The 20,470-nt window shown below is 40.9% G+C and overlaps 1 protein-coding gene and 1 long non-coding RNA gene across 6 annotated transcripts in view; one reads left to right on the top strand and one right to left on the bottom strand.

Annotated features, from left to right (window-relative positions):
- Positions 1–20,470, bottom strand: part of ntm (neurotrimin) — a 398,233-nt gene that overhangs the window by 358,839 nt on the left and 18,924 nt on the right. The gene's annotated exons all lie outside the window — the stretch shown is intronic.
- Positions 1,701–7,444, top strand: LOC119475331. 2 transcript variants are annotated; one of them, XR_005203767.1, is made up of 4 exons: positions 1,701–1,738; positions 1,874–1,971; positions 4,832–4,838; positions 6,573–7,444. It is a non-coding gene; the product is annotated as an uncharacterized LOC119475331 (long non-coding RNA). The 2 variants fall into 2 exon arrangements; XR_005203766.1 differs by having other exon boundaries at positions 1,707–1,971.

Here is a 20,470-nt window from a genome sequence, read left to right as displayed (position 1 = left end):
CAAATCTGAGCCCTGGTCGCTTCGGGCTGTTGGGAAGAGGAGCCATGCGAAACAGCATGGAGCATAGTAATCATAACTCTCCCGCTCGCTCCAGCCTTGCTCCATCCCATTTCCCCTTTTCATTCTCTCATTGCGCTCTTACTTTTTCCTTCCTTTCCTCTCCTCTCCCGCCATCCTTTATCCTTCCCATCTTGTCCTTTCCTCTCCTTTTGTTCTTCTCCGCTGCCTCCCTCCCTCTCGAGTGGTCCTATAAGCGCCATGCACGCTGCTCTGTCCCTCTTCCCTCTGAAGGCAGCCATATGAAAAAGCAGCTTTATTTTTTCTTAAGAATAAATAGGTTGAATCCCCCGTGAGAGATAAACAAATCAGCATGACACACAGATGGGAACCGTATTATGCGAAATAATATGATGTTCGCAGGCTTGTGAAGAGAACGCTTCCTTTTTTACCTCTTTTACCATCCCCCCCCTTCACTGTCTTACTTCTATAGCTGCGATAAATAAATTGGTCCCGTCATTGAAACTGCCCATCCATTCTCCATGCAAACAACAGGCACGCTGTATCGACTACCTTGTATTTCTTTAGGGGTGGAGAGAGGATGTTATATTGTAGTAATAAAGCTATCCCTTGGGGAGGAAAATCTCATCATACATAACCTAGTAATTACTTTTCAAAGTCATGCGGTGTGGGAGATCAATAATGTTAGAGTTTCTCTGGGTATTAAGAAACAAATGGCACCTCCACCAGGACTTCTGCCTCTGACCTTTGAGTCATTACCATTCTGTATTTTATGGGTAGTGTTATATCACAGCCCAAATAAATGACTTTGGAGCATGCAGGCAGTGAATGAGTCCTCTGTGACACAGTGCAACGTCTATTTATGTCTTTAATCAAAAGGAAATTGCCATTCCTAATTGGTTATCATATATGACCAGGTGTGTATACGAGGAGCGAGGTGAGATACATACTACGCTGTGTTCTCTCGTTTGCTCAAACGTATATTCTAATGAATATAAAGACGAGTCACTTTTTCCATAAAATACAGCCACCGTCCACATACAGCCAGTCACATGGACGCATTTTCGCCGACCTTTCTCACCTCTCTCTTGAGCACAAGGAAATCAGTGAGCTTGCCAGGAGCACAGAGAAAGCCATTTGCCAGTCCATCAAGTGTTAAATATACAGTTCGATCCACCGGCCCACTCACGGCGAATCAGCTCGGCATGTCGAAGCCACCGCTGAAGGACAGCTAACTGTGGGATACCATTTCACCCATTCAATAACACACACACACACATGTACACGCCCACCCGACCGAAATGCAAAGCAAACACACATCATGCAGAAGGTTTAAGAAGACACGTGAGTATAAAACAATAAAATGTGCAGGTGTATGCCCTGGAAAGGCTCGTTAAATGACTCCAGTGCTGATATGATGCTAAGAAATCCACATGTAGTGCAATATGTATCATGTGAAAATCAGAATTTCAAATGACTTGCAATCACCTTTTTTTCCCACTGGAGTTGGACATTTCTCCATTTTGTACTTTTATCTGTAAAATCCTGGGTTTGAAATTTCTGACATTTAGAAATCTCTTGGCATAAATAATTCAAAGGAAGCTCTCTTTTGCTACCAGACCTGGTTGCTGTGTCTGTTTTGGTCTCAAGTACACAAACAACATGAATTAACATGCAGAAATCACCTGGCAGGGGACCTTCTGAACAACTAAATGGTTGGGTACGGCTGCAACAACTAATCAATTAAAACTAGTAACGTTATTAAAATCATAAAAATTGTTGGCAACAAATTCGGTCATTGATTTTTTTTTGTTGGTCTATGTTGCACGACACGCTGTAACATCTCTGTGGGCAGTAAGTCAGCCAATGCCACGCCTTGTGTGTAGTTCACATGATGAATTACAGGAAATGACGCCGTCTCCTTCGTCCCTCCGGAGTAAGCATTTGAAAAGTGTCGGAGGCAGAGACGATACAGCGGAGAGAAGTACAGAGGCAACGCACGATTGCAGGTTCTATTTTAAAAACAAACGTAACAGCCGGATATACCTTCTGTCTGCCTTCTCTGGATCAATGTAGCCAGGCCCCTGATGAAGCTATTTCAAAGCTTCGATCTTTGTTTGTTTTTAAATTAAAGGTCACCTATTATGCAAAATGCTCTTTTCCATGTCTTCCAGTAATTCTGTTGAAACGGTTTATAACGTAACATTATGGAGTATTTAGAATATTCCATGCCATCTAAAGTGAACCCTTTATTTATTCATAACAGAAACTTGAGCAATATCTTATCAAATATTATAATAAACTTTATTTATAGGGCACTTTTTAAAGCTGAATGTGCTTTACAAAAAAAATCAACACATTTAAACATGCGCAAATGAACAATAAAAAGACAGTAGATGCTAAAATATATATAAGAAAAATAAAACAAAAGAGACATGATTAAGAATAATAAAAATGAAAGAATTAGTAAATATATTAGTTACATTTCCCTTTTATATTCTCTGTGCATGGCTTTATCCCCAATGTGTACAGAGCGTTGTACAAGAACACGAGGAATACGTCGTGTTTTTTGAATGAAACGCTGAAAAAATGCTTTTTATCTGATTTATAATAATCAACAGATGAATTGATTATCTAAATAGTCGTTATAGTTGCAGCCCTATGGTCGGGTAAATCCTGTTTTATAAAGTGCTGGCTTCAGTGGAGCAGCACAAGCAGACTCAACCCTGTCTACTTTACTATAGCTGATCCACCCCGAGTCCAATGACATTACGAGCACATACTGTAGAAACCATTTAATATGCTGCAAACGTCCGAGCTCCTCTCATTTCTTCATGAGACCATACACAGCCAGGCTAACCCTCAGTCAGAGCACATCCATATCAACCCACTGCACACATGCATTCAACTCAGCTTCTCACCGTCCTTTCAACATGCTGATTTAATCAGAATAAGGCCTCTTCCCATACCATCACATAAACATGCAAACAGGACCCGCGTCGCAGATGTGTCTTTGCTGAGAAGGTGAGGGATCCCCCCCCGAGCCAGTCACGCTGTATCTTAAAAGTCTCAACAAAGGAGCGGCGGGGGGGAGCAGGTAGCACTGGGCGAGAGGACGTTATCGGCATGATGCAGTAAGCACTTCTCTGCAGCTTTCTCTGAACGGCTTTAATTTTTCTTCAGTCTGACAGGCACCGGGATAGCACACAGAGATCCATGACCTCAACTCGCCTGCTCAACTAGGTGGATGTGTGTTTGTTTGTGTGGCAGTGGGGATACTTTAAGGACATGCTGGTAGAGGTACTGTTGCTATGTGCACTGGGTCTGCTTGTTGCATACAGATTCCCTCAGTCCAATCCCAGTAATCCAGTTCCTTTTGTCGGAGACTGGGGAAATGACAAGCACGGCATTCATTAGGCGTCTCTGCAGCTTGAATTGCCTTAACAACAACAGAGAAATAAAATAATGTTCACGATGAACATATGTAGACATCCCAGTAATTCTTCTGCTCTCCTTTTTTTCTATGTCTTTCAAGTATGAAATTACACAACCTCATTTTCAATTTGTCCAGCTAATCCCGCTTCATTCCACAGCAGTGCAGCGAGCCGCTATACCCAACCTTCTGAGCAACAACTGTGTTTCAAGAGCTTTTCAAGATAATGACAAGAGATTGTATTTTTGATGGAGGGGGATTTCACTCCATACTCTTCTTCACAGCGGTAAACAAACCCGGGGTCAAGTCACACCGGGCAGAACGGCATCTTCATTCAAACTGGACCTTTGAAATGTGAAGGAAAAGGGGGGCACGGCTCAGTTTGGACAGAAGACAAGAAGGAAATGGACTCAAGATAAAGTGATGAATTCTTTTTGAGTGTGACATGAAGGGTGGATAGAAATCTGCGATCCACATATAGGAGATGATTTAAACGGCAAATCCCAGGTGAAGGTTTTTTTTTGTTTAAAAGATATTTTTCAAATCAAGACCCTTCTTAAAGGTCACCTATCATGCTCTTTTTCAGGTTCATACTTGCATTTTAGGTTTCTATTAGAGCATGTTTACATGCTTTCATGTTCAAAAAACACTTTATGTTTCTCATCCTGTCTGTCTGAATATACTAGTATTCACCCTCTGTCTGAAACGCTCCGTTTTAGCGCCTGTCTCTTTAAGAACTGTGACATAGGAAGGGGAGCCAAATCTGAATGGCTTGTTGAATCACAAAAACAACTGACTTGGTTTTCTTATTTCACAGTTTGTGGCTTGGTAGGTACTCCAGATACCTAAATGGATGCACACAAGCACTGAAAAGGATTTCAGTTATCTTCTTGGTTTTGTGATTGCTAATATAGTAATTCAACTATTTACTATATATAAAAATCTGGAAGATCATGAGGTGTATCTTGATTCTGTGGTTTGCCACACTAAAAGATAATAACATGGTAATTCTGTGGCTTTTGACTCTTTATAGCCATTGATAGGAAAAAGAACATAAAATGACATTACAGATTACCTCTATGCTAATGCAGTGCTACTTACCAGCAGTTGCATCAGACCTTTGAAAGGACATAATTGCGGAAACTGTAAAAGCTGTTGACAGAACTCAGGGCAGACAAAAGCTTTCTATGGATTAAAAAAAGGCCCTTGGACTCATGGATTACAACGCCGGCGACTTGGCAGCAGTTGTATGAAGTGTAAGTAGATCTGTCCCACATAAAAGAACTGACAGAAAGAGGAAGGTATTGTGTGCATTTTTTCAACAAGAGATGGGGCAATGAGGGGGAACTGCTGTTGCTCACCACAACGGTCCTTGGTGAGAAAGAAAGTGCTTACTCTCCAAACAGAGTCGCCTCTATTAGATTTGCAGGATGAAGTCTGCTTATCTATCAGGGCTGGGACGATTCACCTATCTCCCCATTCAATACTACTTATATCCAATGTCTACTTGAGGGCTGATTCGATATGTATTGAGATTTTTAAGTATTGCTATTCGATATTATGATTTTTGTTAACTCTTTTAATGCTACACCATGGGAAAAAGTTGAATCATACACTTCTAGTGACTTTTAATTTGAAAAATATCTAAATTAATACATTAAAATGTTTGATTTTTAGCATGTAGTTAGAGATGTCCTAAAGTCAAACATGTAATTTATTGTCGGGCATTATTTAGAGCATTTTTTCCAGCAAGCCAAAAATAAAAGAATAAAAACTTCCTTCTACCTCCGCATAAACTCAAAGGGTTATTCCCACCGCTATCATCTATACATCTGGTAATAACATTACAACACTTGCTACTGTAGACAGATGCACTCCTGGTTTGCACACTGCTAATTTCAGTATTATCTTTCATACTTTTCTTGGAGCTAAACTGGTCCCTTTTATTTGACGAACAGTTGTCAATAAGGAGTAACGTCAGGATGTCTACTTAGTCAGTAAACAACAACCCACTTCCTTTTAGAAGGATGAGATGACTATCACTGACTCCAATACAGTCTTCTCATGTAAAAGATGAAAAAGGGAGGAAAGCATCACATCAACTATGTGATGATCCGTTACTTTTGAAGTGTAAATCTACAGCATTTCCCAAAACAAGTCTCAAAATACCAGGTATTGAAATCCTGCAAATCAGCATTCACTACAATGACATTGTCAAGAAATGTTTCTGTATTAAAACTGCTGTTTTCAGTGATATACTGTATCAATCTATACAGTATATATAGTATATGGCCTGGATCACTTGTGTGCTAAATGCAAATACCTGTGCCATTATCGCAAAAGTTGAATCATGTGGTAAAATACACTAAATGGCCTGCAGTATTACTGAAATGTCTCTTGTTGTATAGGTTGAAGAAGCTCTGAACGTTTAGCGTTATTGAACGTACTGCCTGTGTCACAGATGTCGGTGTGCTTGATAGATATATGTTTATGTCAAGAGCATGTGCAATGGTCACGACAGCAAACTTAATAAGAAATTCCACTCCTGAAAGCCTTGAGACTTTCAACTGCCCTGTTCCATATACTGTAGCACTACTTCTGCTTTTTCACTTCAGAAGAACATAATTACCTGTGTGAGTTTTCTCCTTGAGCCCAAGAAAACAAAATGCATTCCTATAAGAGGTGGATTTAGTTCTAAAGCTGACCACTGGCATTACAAGATGTCCTTTTGCACTAGTTTCAAAATTAAAAAAATGATTTTGCCTGCTTTAGGGATGTTAATAATTAACCTTTAACTGACAGAAAGAATTTTAACAGATTAATGCTGTCGGTTAAATGGTTAGAAGAAATATGTAAAAATCTAATTAAAAAGCTGAGGACAACTCCTCTGCTTGAGCTGAGGAGTTATAGCATTTATTCACCAACAAATGCAAACTGCACTGCGACGTTCACAACTATAACGCCACTAACAACCCCACACTCACCACCGCCACAAACACACACACGGTCTGTCGGACACTCGCGCACGAAGCCACCAGCAACGCTATACAGCTGCTAACGTATCACTAACACACACACGGTGCCGTTACGCCGGGCAGACACACAGCCGATTACCTCACAGCTAAACTAAATGGTACGGTGGAGACTTTTACTGGGAAAGTGTCTGCATGTGTCCTCGACAATACACGCAACACCGTGGCAGTTGTCTGTTTTGAACATACACTGCAGCTGGCGCACCGCTGTATGCGACGCACTAATCTTGTCGGTTAACAATCGGTTAACGAGGGTCAGTTATCAGTCCCTAGCCTGCTTCTAGGACTACATGTGGATATCTTTTAAAATGTTTCATCTGTCGTATCTTCCGAGGTGTTTGCAAAGTACCACAATCCTCATAGGTGACTTTGGGAGAGAATGATGAAGAGTCCTAGTTCATTATTTCAACACCACCTTCACATAAAAGTCAAAACTCTGAGAGAGGAAATGGAGCCGTCTTTACTTCCCCTGAAGAACGAGTGCTTACTGAGTGACTTTGAGCTGCTGTTGGAAACGGAGAAACTCTGGGATGTCGTTGGCACCGTTTACCTCAACATGTTCTCATAATTGGTGATATTGATCTGGTACCCTCTGCAACTAAAAGAAATGATCAGCCCTGATGAGGACTGTGTTTACCATTCTGTATGTGTGACAGATTTCCCTTCATCCTCAGAGAGTCGCACACTTTGTGAAGCTCTTTTGTGTTGGTAAAAGTGGAGCACACTGCTGGATTAGAATGAGACACATGAAAAATTCCTTCCTTAGTGCGACATGTCCGACTGCCACCCCTATTTTATTTTAATTGCACAGTGTGTTCATGACTTGTGTTAAGTGACCTACAGTAAACTATCGCTTCACTGACGGCTTTGTCCACCGCAGATACTGCAGCCTATTTATGCATGGCAACATACTCCTATTATAAACTCATAGTTTAAGCTTTCTCCTTCACAAACACAGACAGTGGAACTTAACACCTGATTAGGCAACATGCTGTTCAGCTCTGGTCTGACCTGGAAAGAACTGCATGTGCTGTTAATGTGTGCAAGTGTGTGTGTGTGTGTGTGTGTGTGTGTGTGTGTGTGTGTGTGTGTGTGTGTGTGTGTGTGTGTGTGTGTGTGTGTGTGTGTGGAGGGCCAGAACACAACAGTTGGGAAAAACAAGCAAAGCAAAGTTCTTCAAGCCAAAGAAGAAGAAAACGAGAACAGCAGGTTTCTATTCAAGCTTGACGAAGACAGCATGCAAGTGTGAGAACATAATGAAAAAAAATATTGATCATATTGTGCACTTTTCTTCAGCATTTGGGAATACAGAATAATAGCTGGTATTTCAAAAGATGATAAATATTTGTTATTCTACCCTGTACTTATTTTTTTTTTACATACAACAATCTGGGAATTCGGCAAGCAGACAATCCCTACTTATTATGGTTTATTATATCATTATTTAAAATGTGTTCTACTTGCAAAACAAAACATTTACACCAATGCAAGAATCTCCAGTGTCTCATTTCCAGAGATGTTTTTTTTAGCAGAGTGCGTGAGAGAGCAGGATTGATCTGATGCTGAGATTATAATTACCAACAGAAAAACAAGCTTGCGTTCTCTCTCTCCCTCCTCTCGTCTGTATCGAAACAAGATAATGGTGTTTTTAACATTGCATGAATACAGCCTGTGCAGATCCTTCAGTGACCTCCCACACCGCTTTAAGACTTAAAATGCAGCTCGAGATGGCTGAAAATGACCCCTGCTGGTTCACCTGCCCGCTCTCCTCCATCTTCTCCCTCCCACTACTCTGCAGTCACGCTGATAAAATGTTGTGTTTCATAAATGGTGAAAGGACAGACATCAGAATTGAACCGCCTTTCTAGGGGTGAAATGGGACTGTCTTTTACTTCAATATCTTTCAATTCTCAAGACACTTTACAGTCACATTTCATGCAGTTTGTTTTCTTTGCCACATCAGATTAGAGTGGCAGTAGGCCGTAGATTTTTGGAATCATTGGGCAGAAATACTGTAATAACCTTTCAACATATTGTAATTCAAGTGTTCTGGGAGAAAACTAGACCTCTGCTCCTCCTCATGTTTTCAGGCTTTAAAAAATCTAGCCCGTGACGGGAGACTTTGACCAATCACAGGTCATTTCAGCGTTCTCGTATGTGAATTAAATACTTGAACTTGAGTGCAAAAAAAGTAGAGAAAAAATAAATAAATAAATATAGGCCTCGCCTACAATTAAAGTAAACATAAAACAGCTTCAAGTAGAATGTATTGTATATTATATTGTATAGCAACAGTAAAAAAAATAAAGAGACATAGCTTCCTTTTCCCTTCAATATAAAATGTATAAAATATTAAAAATAAAGAAAACAGTGCAGAGGTAAATAATATTAATACATTAAAAGAAACAAAGTGCTGCAATAAAATAAATACAGGTCTAGCCTACAGTATGAATATGTCAAATGTGAACATGGTAAAATCAAAGCTCTTTACACTACATGTCAGCATTCACCCATTCATGCAGTGATGACAGAGGCTGCCATGCATGATGCCAACCTGCCCATCAGGATCTAATCTAAATACTCATTCACACACTGATGGGACAACCTTCGGGTATTCGGATGCTTCAACATGTGAGCGGAGGATCCAGGGATCGAACCGACGACCTTCCGATAGGTGGACGACCAGCTATCGGAGCCACAGCCGCCCCAACAAAAAAAACAATGCCCCCTCCTTCTTCTCTACTGTGAAAATGGGGACGACATCTTTGCAGCAGTGCGGCGTGATGGCAGAAGTGATTTCCTTTGCCCGTTTGTATTTTCTATCACATGGAGCGCCTCGGGCAAAGACGGGGATAGAAACTAATATTCTTAAGCACTGGCCCCACGGGCCACCAAGACCCTAAATTTGATGGCCAAAGTAAATTTTTATTGGCCCAAATGTAAACTGAAAAGGCAATTTAATGCAACTTAATACAGCCGTCCCCAAGTGTGACACTTCAGTAAATTAAAAGACATTAACAGAATGAAGGAAAATATATAATTGTTTATGTAAATTGAAAACTCAAGTCCTTTGTTCTCTCACAGTCTAGCTTGTAAATTTGTGTGGGGGGGTTCTCTTATTGTCTGAGGCTGGGGTTTACCACGACTCGACTTCACTCTTCATCTTTTGACCGTCCCTATTGTCTCTCGTGGGTGTTTTCCAGGTGGTAGAAAAGGTTTGTTGTGTTTGAGTCTGTTGTGGGAACAGGCGTGTCTTTGCAGGAGATGGTTTTCTGTTCCGTGTCTGACTTTTTGTAGCCAAACCACATCCATACAACAGAAGCAGCCCTTTGTGTAGGTATGAGCTCTTCTTGTCTTGGTTGGGCTGAGTCTGAGGTCATTCAGGCACCGTTTTGCTAACATGGAGAGGAAATAACATGCGAAGATGTGGTTTGGCTACAAAAACTCAGACACGGAACAGAAAAACCATCTCCCGCAAAGACATGCCTGTTCCCACTACAGACACTACAGAGTCTGAGGTCATTTCTGCATGTTGTTTCCTCTCCATGTTAGCAAAACGGTGCCTCCATGGTCCGCTCCAGCTTCGCTCCCACATGCAAGGATCAGGACGTAAAGCTTTGTCCGTTTTGACAATATAAATATATATATATTGTCATATTGCCCAGCCCTACCAGGCATTTGTCATAATATATATTTAGAGTTTAAAAAGAAGATCTCATGTTTTTTCACAGGTTTCCGGAGCTTGATGACCTGTAACTGTAGAGGTGGGAATATGCGGTTTCCCACTTTGAACAAGGCGTAGATTTGGTGGGTCCACTGCTCTAATAAATCTAATAAAGCAATTGTCTGTCTGGGACAAGACTAGAAAAGGGGGAGGGAGGGAAGGCACAGAAGGGAGAGGGAGAGAGAGAGAATATTGATGGCCAAGCTTCCACCTCTGGAAACAGACAGAGGAGTGATTGCCAAGCACCACACTAAAGCCACTTCTACTTTATCCCCTTGATGGAAGCCTATGACATGACTTTACAAATTCAGAACGAAAGGGTCCAGCATCGGCGGTAACATGCACCGGCTGGAGGACCTCGACATATATCTGGGAGGAGGCTTTCCAGAGCTAAGAAAGAGATTTGAGTGATGCAGATTTGCCCCTGCTCTGTGTAGAATTTGAAAATGATGCAGTGATACATGAGAGCGTGTAGGCGGGAGAGCCACTTAAGAGAAATCCTAATCACGAGCCTCCCCTACGGCTTGCTGCAGGGGGGTTGTGTGGAGATTTAAAATCACAACCACTTAGGAGTTACTGTTAATTAACTTTACAACTAACTTGCTTTGCTTAGTTAAGCACCACCTCCCCACACACAGCCCACAAAAAAAAAAAAACACAAACCAAAGGATCACAATTTTAGACCATAATTTCAAGTGCCCCATTAATTTTTACAAAGAAAATAGGAAATGTGACTCAGTGAGCAGAGGCATGTAAAGCAGCAGCAGCTACAGGCTCTGTTTGCTGGGAGAGACACCTCACAAAGAACAGAATTAGAGCCGGGATCTGATTTGCATAAATTTGAATTTGTCATGCTGATGGTGACTAACTCTGAATAACATTTTCTGTATGTGTGTTATTTGGTAAATAAATCCAATATAAATATAAATGTGGATCAATTTTATATTGAATGTAATGCCTACACCCTCTGAGACCCACAATAGACCTGTTTTTGTATTTTTTAGAGGTTACAGGGGGTCTTTCGGGGTGTTAAGTTGTTCTAGTAATGGGCCATTCCCATGCTTTATTATGTCTCATAAGTTACTGCAGCAATTTTGGGGTTGATACCATTTGCTACACAGATTTGGTGCTAAATTTAACCATTTTTTACCACTGAAAAATTGATAAAAATGATCAATAATCCCTCCAAAATACCACATTAAGACACCAAGACCTTGAGCAACACCATAGAAAAAGCCATGCTGTGCAAAAACTTTTGACATTTGGAGATTTCTGCAAGAATTGCATCTTTTGGCGATTGTATGGCGAGCACTTCTGTTGTGTAAACTGCTCAGAAACCCCCTTTATTAAGCTACTTGCCAGCAGAGTGAACCCAGAAATAGTGTGCACCCCAAAGTTTTATGTTAGAAAAGTCCCCAGCATTTGGAAACTGACGGTTGCAAACTTCCATATATTGGGCAATTTGAATAAATAAAACATTAAACATTAAATTAAAACCAAACTTATCATACAACATCGTGATACTGCATAAGTAAGGCCCCTGCAATGAGTGCTCATACTGGAATGCCTAGTAGTTGTTGCTAGTTATATTAAGCCATCACAAAGTACGAGTGAAATCGATAGTAGGAGCAGAACTCATTATACGTCTACTTCATAGAGGAGAAGACAAAACATTAAGGGCTATAGTGCAGAAGCAGCTGTCTGAACACTGAGGGGACAATGGGATTGTCTGGCACAGGGGAAGCTATTCTTAATAAATAGAAGCACATTAAACACTTTTCAAAACCTTCAGAAAGTCTTCAGAAGACGAGCATGAAGGCGTCCCTATCATTATCTGATTGCAATCTGTTCTGACCTTGAGTTCTTAATGACGTCCTCTTTTTTGCTCAGGTTGGAGACACTAAAATGTCAAACATGTCTGAGTCTGGGCCTAATAATACGCCTGTCTGCTGGATCTTCAAGCGCTGGTCCCGTCTCCTCTGGCCGAGGGCAATGAGTGTGATTATTTCCATCAATCTAGTGGGCCGAGCTAGGCGAGCTTCCAACAGGCCACTTGTAAACTAAAGTATAGATGTCGGGAGATGCATCAGAAAATGAACACCACAATAAAAGGACATCTTGCAATTATCCTCGCTGTGGGACTAATAAAGGATTATCTTATCTTATCTTATCTTTATGAGTTTGCAGGACTTAATAGAGAAGATCATATAAAAGTGAAAACCAGTGACATAATTTGGTATTTCACTTGATGAAGGGGGGACCACCAATAAATAATATAAACTGTACTGTTGTCAAGGAAGTAATGGGATATCTATATGCAATACAATGATACTCATTATGAAGTAGTATATATATAATTAATTGCATTTTTGTATACAGTTAATCACGATTAATTGCACATTTCTTTATCTGTTCAAAATGTACCTTAAAGGGACTGTTTGTAACTTCTTACACGTATAAATCATTGAAGGTCGGTGTCCCATGTGCGCTCGCGTGTGGCTACGCTGTTCAGACTCAGACTCCAACACAAACTACACGGAAGCACCAAAACCTCTTGGTTGTATCTAGTGAAGTCCGTCTGTTAAACAGTGTTGGCCGCGGTCGGAGGACGCGGGGGAGACCGTAGCTTTGGTCTCCAGGACCGGAGTCTCTGCTGCACTCTGCTCCTCTGCTCCTCTACCTGCCTGCCTTCACTCACACACACCGCTCGTTCTCGCTCTTTCGCTCCACTCTCACGTGCATGGTGCTCACTCCACACTGCAGAAGAGTTAGTAGCTCTGAGAATATCTAGTGAATGTACAGTGGACGTTTGTGCAAAAATAAATGCTGCAGCTCCTCCAGACCAACAGAGGTTTCCAGTGTCTTGAGAGAGAAACGTTATTGTTTCCGACCAAAACTCCAGTGTCTCCCCTGTTCCCTCCGGCCGCGGTCTGGAGGCTGAAGCAGGAAAAGCAAACACTAGGATCAGCATTGATTCATGGAGAGACCTTGGTCTGGTCAGCTAACATTACTGCCAAGCAGCTGAAATATAGAGTGATATTGTGCTTTTAGCTGACGTGTGTCTCCTCACTGTGTTGAGTGATGCTCCTTCATGTCTATGTAGAGCGAGCACAAGCGCGAGCAACAGGACGCTGATTTTCGTTGACTTAATGGCCACAGGTGTCGCGGTTAACAAGCAATGTCTGATTCTTACAAACAGTCCCTTTAAAGAGAGATTTGTCAAGTATTTAATACTCTTATCAACATGGGAGTGAACAAATGTGCTTTTTTATGCAAAGGGGAGATAGTAGGACGAGGGACATTGTGGTTACACGGTGTGCTTCTGGTCCACCTACATGTCCCAACAATTTGTAATTAAACTAGAATGATGAAACCACGGATGATATCATGTGGAAATGTACTGGCAGAAAATGTCTTTGATTATCCCTTCCCCGGTGCATGAAGCATGTAGCTTTTTTTTCTTTTTTTATGCAGACAAATAGAGGTTCCATCAAAATGATTGCTGAAATTGCTTTGCACAGTTTCTGTGCAGGTTTTTCTGCCAAAATTGGTTCAACTTCCAGAAACTTTTAGCCTAAGGTACAGTATATGTAAAGCTGCGATATTGCAGATGCATGCCATTTATTTTTATGTTCATTAAAATGTGTGCACATAAACTCTCTTTTTTTCTCTGTGCAGAGGCAAGCTTATTGTGTGGATAGAAATGCCTCACCATAAGATAAAGGCATTCACTCAGAGAAGGTAGATAGGATTTATTGGTGTTTACCTGCCCTCTGAGGGGAGAGATGACCTAAACCATGACAATTTATATAACACACACCTCCACATAATGGTTTAACGTTTGTTGACCATGATATTGGTTTTCTTGGTGTAATCCCCTGCTTTGCTTTTGTCCCTGTTTCTGCAGCTTCTGACAGTGAGGAATGTTATTAGAAAAATAAGGTAACAGTCCTGAGATTAAGACCTGATATTTTATTCTCAATTTCTTGCACAGAAAAAGGCCTATCCGTGGACTGTTTACAAGACATACATTTCCATATACAATGTGTGAAAAATTGCTATCGAACGCCGCTTCTTGCCCTCTAATTCCAGTAATTTTGTACAGATCACACGGTCATACACTGCATATTTCACAATGAGTGGATACGTCTCCTGGGATGCTGGATACAACACAAACACTACGACCACAATAACTGCACAAATTATACAGTATTGATTTTAATGTTGCAATTTTTTGCCCCATAAGAAGGCCTCATTTGAATTACCCACTTCGGTCATGGCAGGAATCTGACAGTGAGTCAGAGCAAACGAGCCCAAGGTTTATGAAAAACAAGAAGGCCTCAGCATCTCTTTGCATACTAATGGCAATATTATTTCACAGTGCTTGTGGTACCTAGTTGTAGAGCAAAAAGAACCCCTGTGAAAACAACTTCCAAGAGACCCACCATCTGGCGGGAGAGATACAGCGTGTCAGGATTTTCAAAGAGGTGCTGCAAAAAAATGCTATGAGACAAGAGTGATTCATTTCAGTCTCACACTTCCCAGAATTTCCTGATTTAGATATTATTTCAACCTCTCGTCTCCACCGCCACAGCTGTGTGTCAGTCTATTGATGATCCCAGTGTGGGCTCGCCTTATTTTAGAACACTGTGTACACCATTGAACTTGTCCACCGTATCTGCTTTGCGTGGGAGTGCGTGCACCGAGTGGGGAAAGAGCGGCACAAAAAGCATGCACCATAAGGATGCATTACACCATTTATGATAAGACTATGTGCCTCTCTGAATGGGTTTCAGCTGACAGTTGCTGATAGGGAGACATAGGAGTGCGAGCATATTGTGGGAGGGAATCAGACATGGTGAAACCTTCAGCCAATCAGCCTTAATACAGCAACAAGCACCGCAGCTATTACCATAAGAGGGAATGGGCCTCCGTCAATCTCCAATATTGAGCTAGAATGAACACACTAAAGGAGAGTGCCTTGGCCCTTTTTTTCCCCGCGCTGTCTGGGACACTCAAGCAGAAAAAAATTATGGAAGGCACCGGCTGGTGTCCAGCTTCCCAGCGGGCATTACCAATGCATGGCCTTCTGAATAGCCGCAGGCTAGCCTAAAGAATAAGACTGTCCCAATCTAAGACACTTCAAATCATTGTATTTTGGTACGTTACTTTAAATATCCTTGTGAATAAATTACCGGATCAGCTTTATTGATTTTTTTTTTCCACTTTCAGAAAGAAATCCAGGGATTCCTCGAGAGAGTGACGAGGAGACAGACGAGAGCTTTCGCTTTGTATGCGCAGAGTCCCTTACACCCATCACACTAGTCTGTAAATCCTTTATACATCTCTGAAATAATCCCACAAAGTTCCACTACACAGTCAGTAAAAAGTCACGTGGAGTTGAGCAGTCATACATGTCTGCCCACAAGGGTTCTATTAAACTTTATTATAGGGTCTGAAAATTGCTAACCTGGTATTTTTCACGGGTCTTGTACTCGCCAATGTTTGTAATTCACGGTAGAAGTGGAAAATGACACTGTGCTGTTTCACCAAATGTCTCTCAGTCCAGTCAGAGAGCACACAGGCGGTGCAGAGAGCTGACTCTACAGACTCAACCAGAACTTGGTTTGGGGTTAATGACAAAATTGCTGGAAAAGAAAAAAATAATAATGATTTCCACCTCCAAGCTATTTCAAGTGTACTACATCTACAGTACATCACATTCAGCAGCAGCAAAGATGGGAGATAGAGAGGACATGACATCTTGATCCTGATCTGAACCCACTATTGTGAATCTATACGGTTTACCAAATTTCAAGGTTAACCCTTGAACAGGTGAATTTACCATCAAACTTGATCAATTAATTGTACAAGTAGATACAACAGATCTGATACTGTTTAAAGGAAATGAGCAAGACTATAAAAAATGAAATAACTTTCTACAATATGCTATTCTGCTGTGGATAATGAAGAGAATAAAGCTGTCCCGTCTCTGTGCAGACTGCTGAAGATGAATTAACAACACGGTTCAGTTGGGTGACCTTGAAACGGACGTAACTGCATGAAATGTGTGCGGCTGGACTACGACAGCGACAGCTATGTATGTAATGCAAGGGGCGTAGATTCTATCCAGCGACTACTGAATTGTCCCAAGCAATAATTTTGATCATAAAAAGCTGCTCTAATGTTGGTTGGTAACAGTTGGTTGGACAAAACAAGAAATTTGTAGAAATCCCCAAGGACCCTGGTACATTTCATTGACTGACATTTCATTGAACAATAAATCACAAAAACAATCAACAGATTAATTGACAATTATAACAAGTAACCTTTTCAGCCAAGACAGGGACTTCAACTAAAAGAGCACTCTGCAGGTCGTCGCTAAACGGGGAGATTTTCAGTTCATCCGCTGAGAATTGGTGGAAAAGAAAGAAAAGAAAAGAAAACCCCTCAAGGTCAGAAGTGAAGACTCTGTTGCTCCTGTCATCGCTGAAGGCAGCATTTCCCCGACGGACATATCCACATCAAACATGACATATTAGCAGAATACACACTCACGTCTCTCAGCATTAATCTGTCTGCATTCATGCTGCTGCAAAATTGGTAAACTGGTAAAACCTTAATTAAGTTGTTAAAGGTACAACTGATGACATTCAGCCACTAGATGTCTCCTTCTCTTCCTCCGTTCTATTGCATTCCCTTCACAACAAGTCGATGCCAGATCATTGCACAACTTGCTTATTTCATAGAGTGGAGTGACTCAGACAGACGGAGATACGCATCTTCATTATATATTGTTTACTAAAGTGGAAACCACGGGGGCTCCTCGCTTGCTCACCCAGTAGAGTGAGACGGGCACCGGTCTGCATGTACTGCCAGCGCTGCGGTGCCGAGCAGCCAGTTTATCTTTGGGGACATTACGTGACCAGGTATCAATCCACGTGATGAGGGCGGCTTCAACCACAAGTGCTTTCCACGTGCACATTCATTTTTTTCTTTCAGAGAAAATGACTTCCATTTCCCGTCATGATATCAACGTGCACGCAGCACCAGCCTCACGTATCCAGCCGGAAAGCAGACGGTCCGCGACGCAAAGTATCAAGGGAGTAAAGTTAGTGTAACAGTTTTAAACTGTTTTTCCACATCTTGTCTCCCAAAATGAACGCTGTAAGCGGACTACTTGATTACTATATGCAAATTATTTAACCCGGGTATAGGAATGATTATGTCCCAATCTTTTTGATCCATATAAGCGGTTGCTGTATAGGTAACTGGACGCAACCGTCACTAATGCTAAGATGCTACCGTAGCTCCTCAGGGATTGAAGCTGTTATTTTTCTCATTTTGACAATCTAACCGGTGACAACACATTAGTTAAGGTTGTACGGACTACGGCTGTTGGTAGTTGTTGGTTGTTGTTCAGACGATTAAGCTAAGACAGCTAATAAGTACTAAGTAAATATTCACTTATCCTGCAGAATGATGGAGACACCAGTGTCAAACTCACCCATTTATCCATTTTTTCCACACTAACTGGCAACTTGATCACTGACGACACCTCGTGATACCAACGTTGTTTTACTGGTGGCTCACAAGCCTTGTTAGAAGTGGGAACCAAATATCAGATATATTCAAAAGACATAAACAAAATATTCATTTTGGACCCTTCAACATTTTTTAAATGGTAAATTCACACTCATAATATTTTTTCTCATACTTTTATTCGGCACCTTTTTAAAAGCTCTGTGGATGCATTATTTCTTCAATGATCTGTCTATAAAAAAATGTTATCAATCCAACCTTTAAGAAATTGAGGAGACTGGAGATTGGGAAAAAGAGAGCATCTAGATCACTCTGGGTATGTGAGCGTACGGTGTGCAGTTAATATAGTGCAAAACAAAGAGATGAAAGAGAAGGCAGGCTGCAAGCAAGAGTCTCTTATTGGTCTTTTGCAGCCTCTCGACAGATGGCTCCAGGTAAGCCAGAGGGGTAGGTGGAGCAGTTGGAGGCCAATATTTGAGGCTGGATTTTAGATTGCATCTGCTAAGTAGCCAAATAAGCCAAGTCACCATTTAGAGGAGACAGCACAGCTCTCAGTTCTCGGGTGTGTCTTGAGGAAGTATGTCCTTCATGTGTCTTTGAGAGAATGAGTCAGTGATGTGTTTTATTCAGAATTTTTCTATTCAATATTGTTATGGAAAAGAAAAATTAAAGCAAGTACACGGGTTGTTTTTTTCCGTTCTGAGTCAATCATAGGAAGCGGGTATGAAATATCAAAAGCATGTTGTGATCTTACTGTGAAACAAAAACACTCTGAAGAGAGAAAAAATGGAAGAAATAATTGTGAAGCTGTGCCGGTTGGCGGTCAGTAAAAGCAGACTGATGTAAGTCAGCCTTTGCTCTGAACATTCTTCACTGCATGCTCTCTTATTTTCACAAAATTGGATGCAACACACCGGGCTGATACAGTTGAACACACATAGTATAATATGTGACTGAGAAGAACAGCTTATGTATTGTGTCCCAAAAATGTACTAAATGTCTCCTGAAACTGAGACAGAAATATTTATTCAATATGATGATGAAAAATAATGAAAAACAGTGACATAATAAATATGCTTGGTTACTTAATATATTTTTTATCTGAGTAGTTTTGTGGTCTAGTATTAAAAGTCAGAAAATTAAAGCAAATTATTTTTAAATTTCATGAAAACATATATAGTGTTGAATGCACTTAATCAGCCTCCAAAGGGAGCTGATTAAATTACTGCTGTTCACCACTGAGGAACACAAGCTACAACAGTGTGATGGCTTGCATGTATGTCGCTCTGAATTAAAACACGCCGCACTCTCCAGTATGCTTTATTATCTCCACCAAGGCCAAAGGGTTAAAAAGGAGGTTATGTTTTCACCGGCGTTGGTTTCTTTGTTTGCTTGTCTGTCTGTTAGCAGGATTACTCCAAAATCTGTGATGGATTTGAATGACATTTTTTGGAGGGGTGGGTGTGGCACAATGAACAGTCGTGGTTGAGATCTGGACAACGATCCGGATTCAGGACATTAACATTAAGACCTCTGGGTGTAACACATGCATACGGTTAGGTTGATGACGCGTTAATGACGCATGACCCCGCCTCTTTCCTTCAGAGAGAGAGACCGAGAGAGAGCGGGGTGCCATTCTAGTTCACCAAATGTTTACGCCTATCTTACCATCATCAGGTTGGTGTCATGTGAGAGAACAGATATTTCCAACCTGTAGCAGAATATGTGGGTCAAGGCTCGACCTGAAAGTTTTGACATCACCAGATTTGTATACTGAAATATACTGAAACAGTTCATTTCAGATGATCTGACTGTGTGTATTACGGCTATGCAAAGCTTAGTTAAAGTCTAGTCTAATAGCTTGTGGCTGGTTGTCATTTGTTATGATTCATTTGAATTTCCACTCATTTGTTTTGCATCCTGAATCAATTTCATGCAGTGGCTTTCGGCCTTTAATGACAAAACTCCATGTGAAGTCATGCCAACTAAATATTGCCGGTTCTTAAGTCCGTGCTGTTACCTATCAGGTAAGATCAAGAATCATTTTCCTTCATCAAACCGAGACGCTGCAGATGTGAAATTAAATGGATTTTTCATGTCCCAGCTCTGTGTGATTCTGTTTCCGACTATAGCTGTCTTCAGACAATAAACCCAATGACTCATTCTTCTAAAGCTATTACAAGTCCATTCAACAAAAGTCAATGTGGTAACTTAATGTGCGATTATCAAAATCTAAAGTCAGATGTGAGTATCTGTCAATGTATAACATTAAATATAACATAAAAACGACATCAATGATTGTTTTCACATTTATCTGCTGAAAAGGAAAGTGTCTCTGTGCTCACCTTAAATAGGAGTTCAACATGTGCACGTACGAGCAGGACTTGAAGCCTCTGGTGCCCATGCACTGAGAATGGACTCAAGTAGACATCTTAAAAAATATTTGCATATTCATATTTCTGGATTTTTCAATGAGGGATAAGGCGTATAGATGCAAATTTAACATTTTTAACTCAAAATTTAACTTTTTGTGACTAAAACACATCAGATACAAATCATTATTCCAAGGATTTGAGTATTTGTGTGTGTTAAAACATTTCTGGAGACCTTTGAGTGAACTGTCTGTGAGCTACAAACACTCAATTTACACTCAAGTGCATCTTTAAACCACCACATGCTCAATGCATTAGTACATTACTACATGTTACCGACGTCACGAGG

Source organism: Sebastes umbrosus, chromosome 17, assembly GCF_015220745.1.
Source record: "Sebastes umbrosus isolate fSebUmb1 chromosome 17, fSebUmb1.pri, whole genome shotgun sequence".
Classification (NCBI taxonomy): Eukaryota; Metazoa; Chordata; class Actinopteri; order Perciformes; family Sebastidae; genus Sebastes; species Sebastes umbrosus.
The sequence above is the reverse complement of the archived record's forward strand: the minus strand, read 5'-3'. Positions and strand labels throughout refer to the sequence as shown.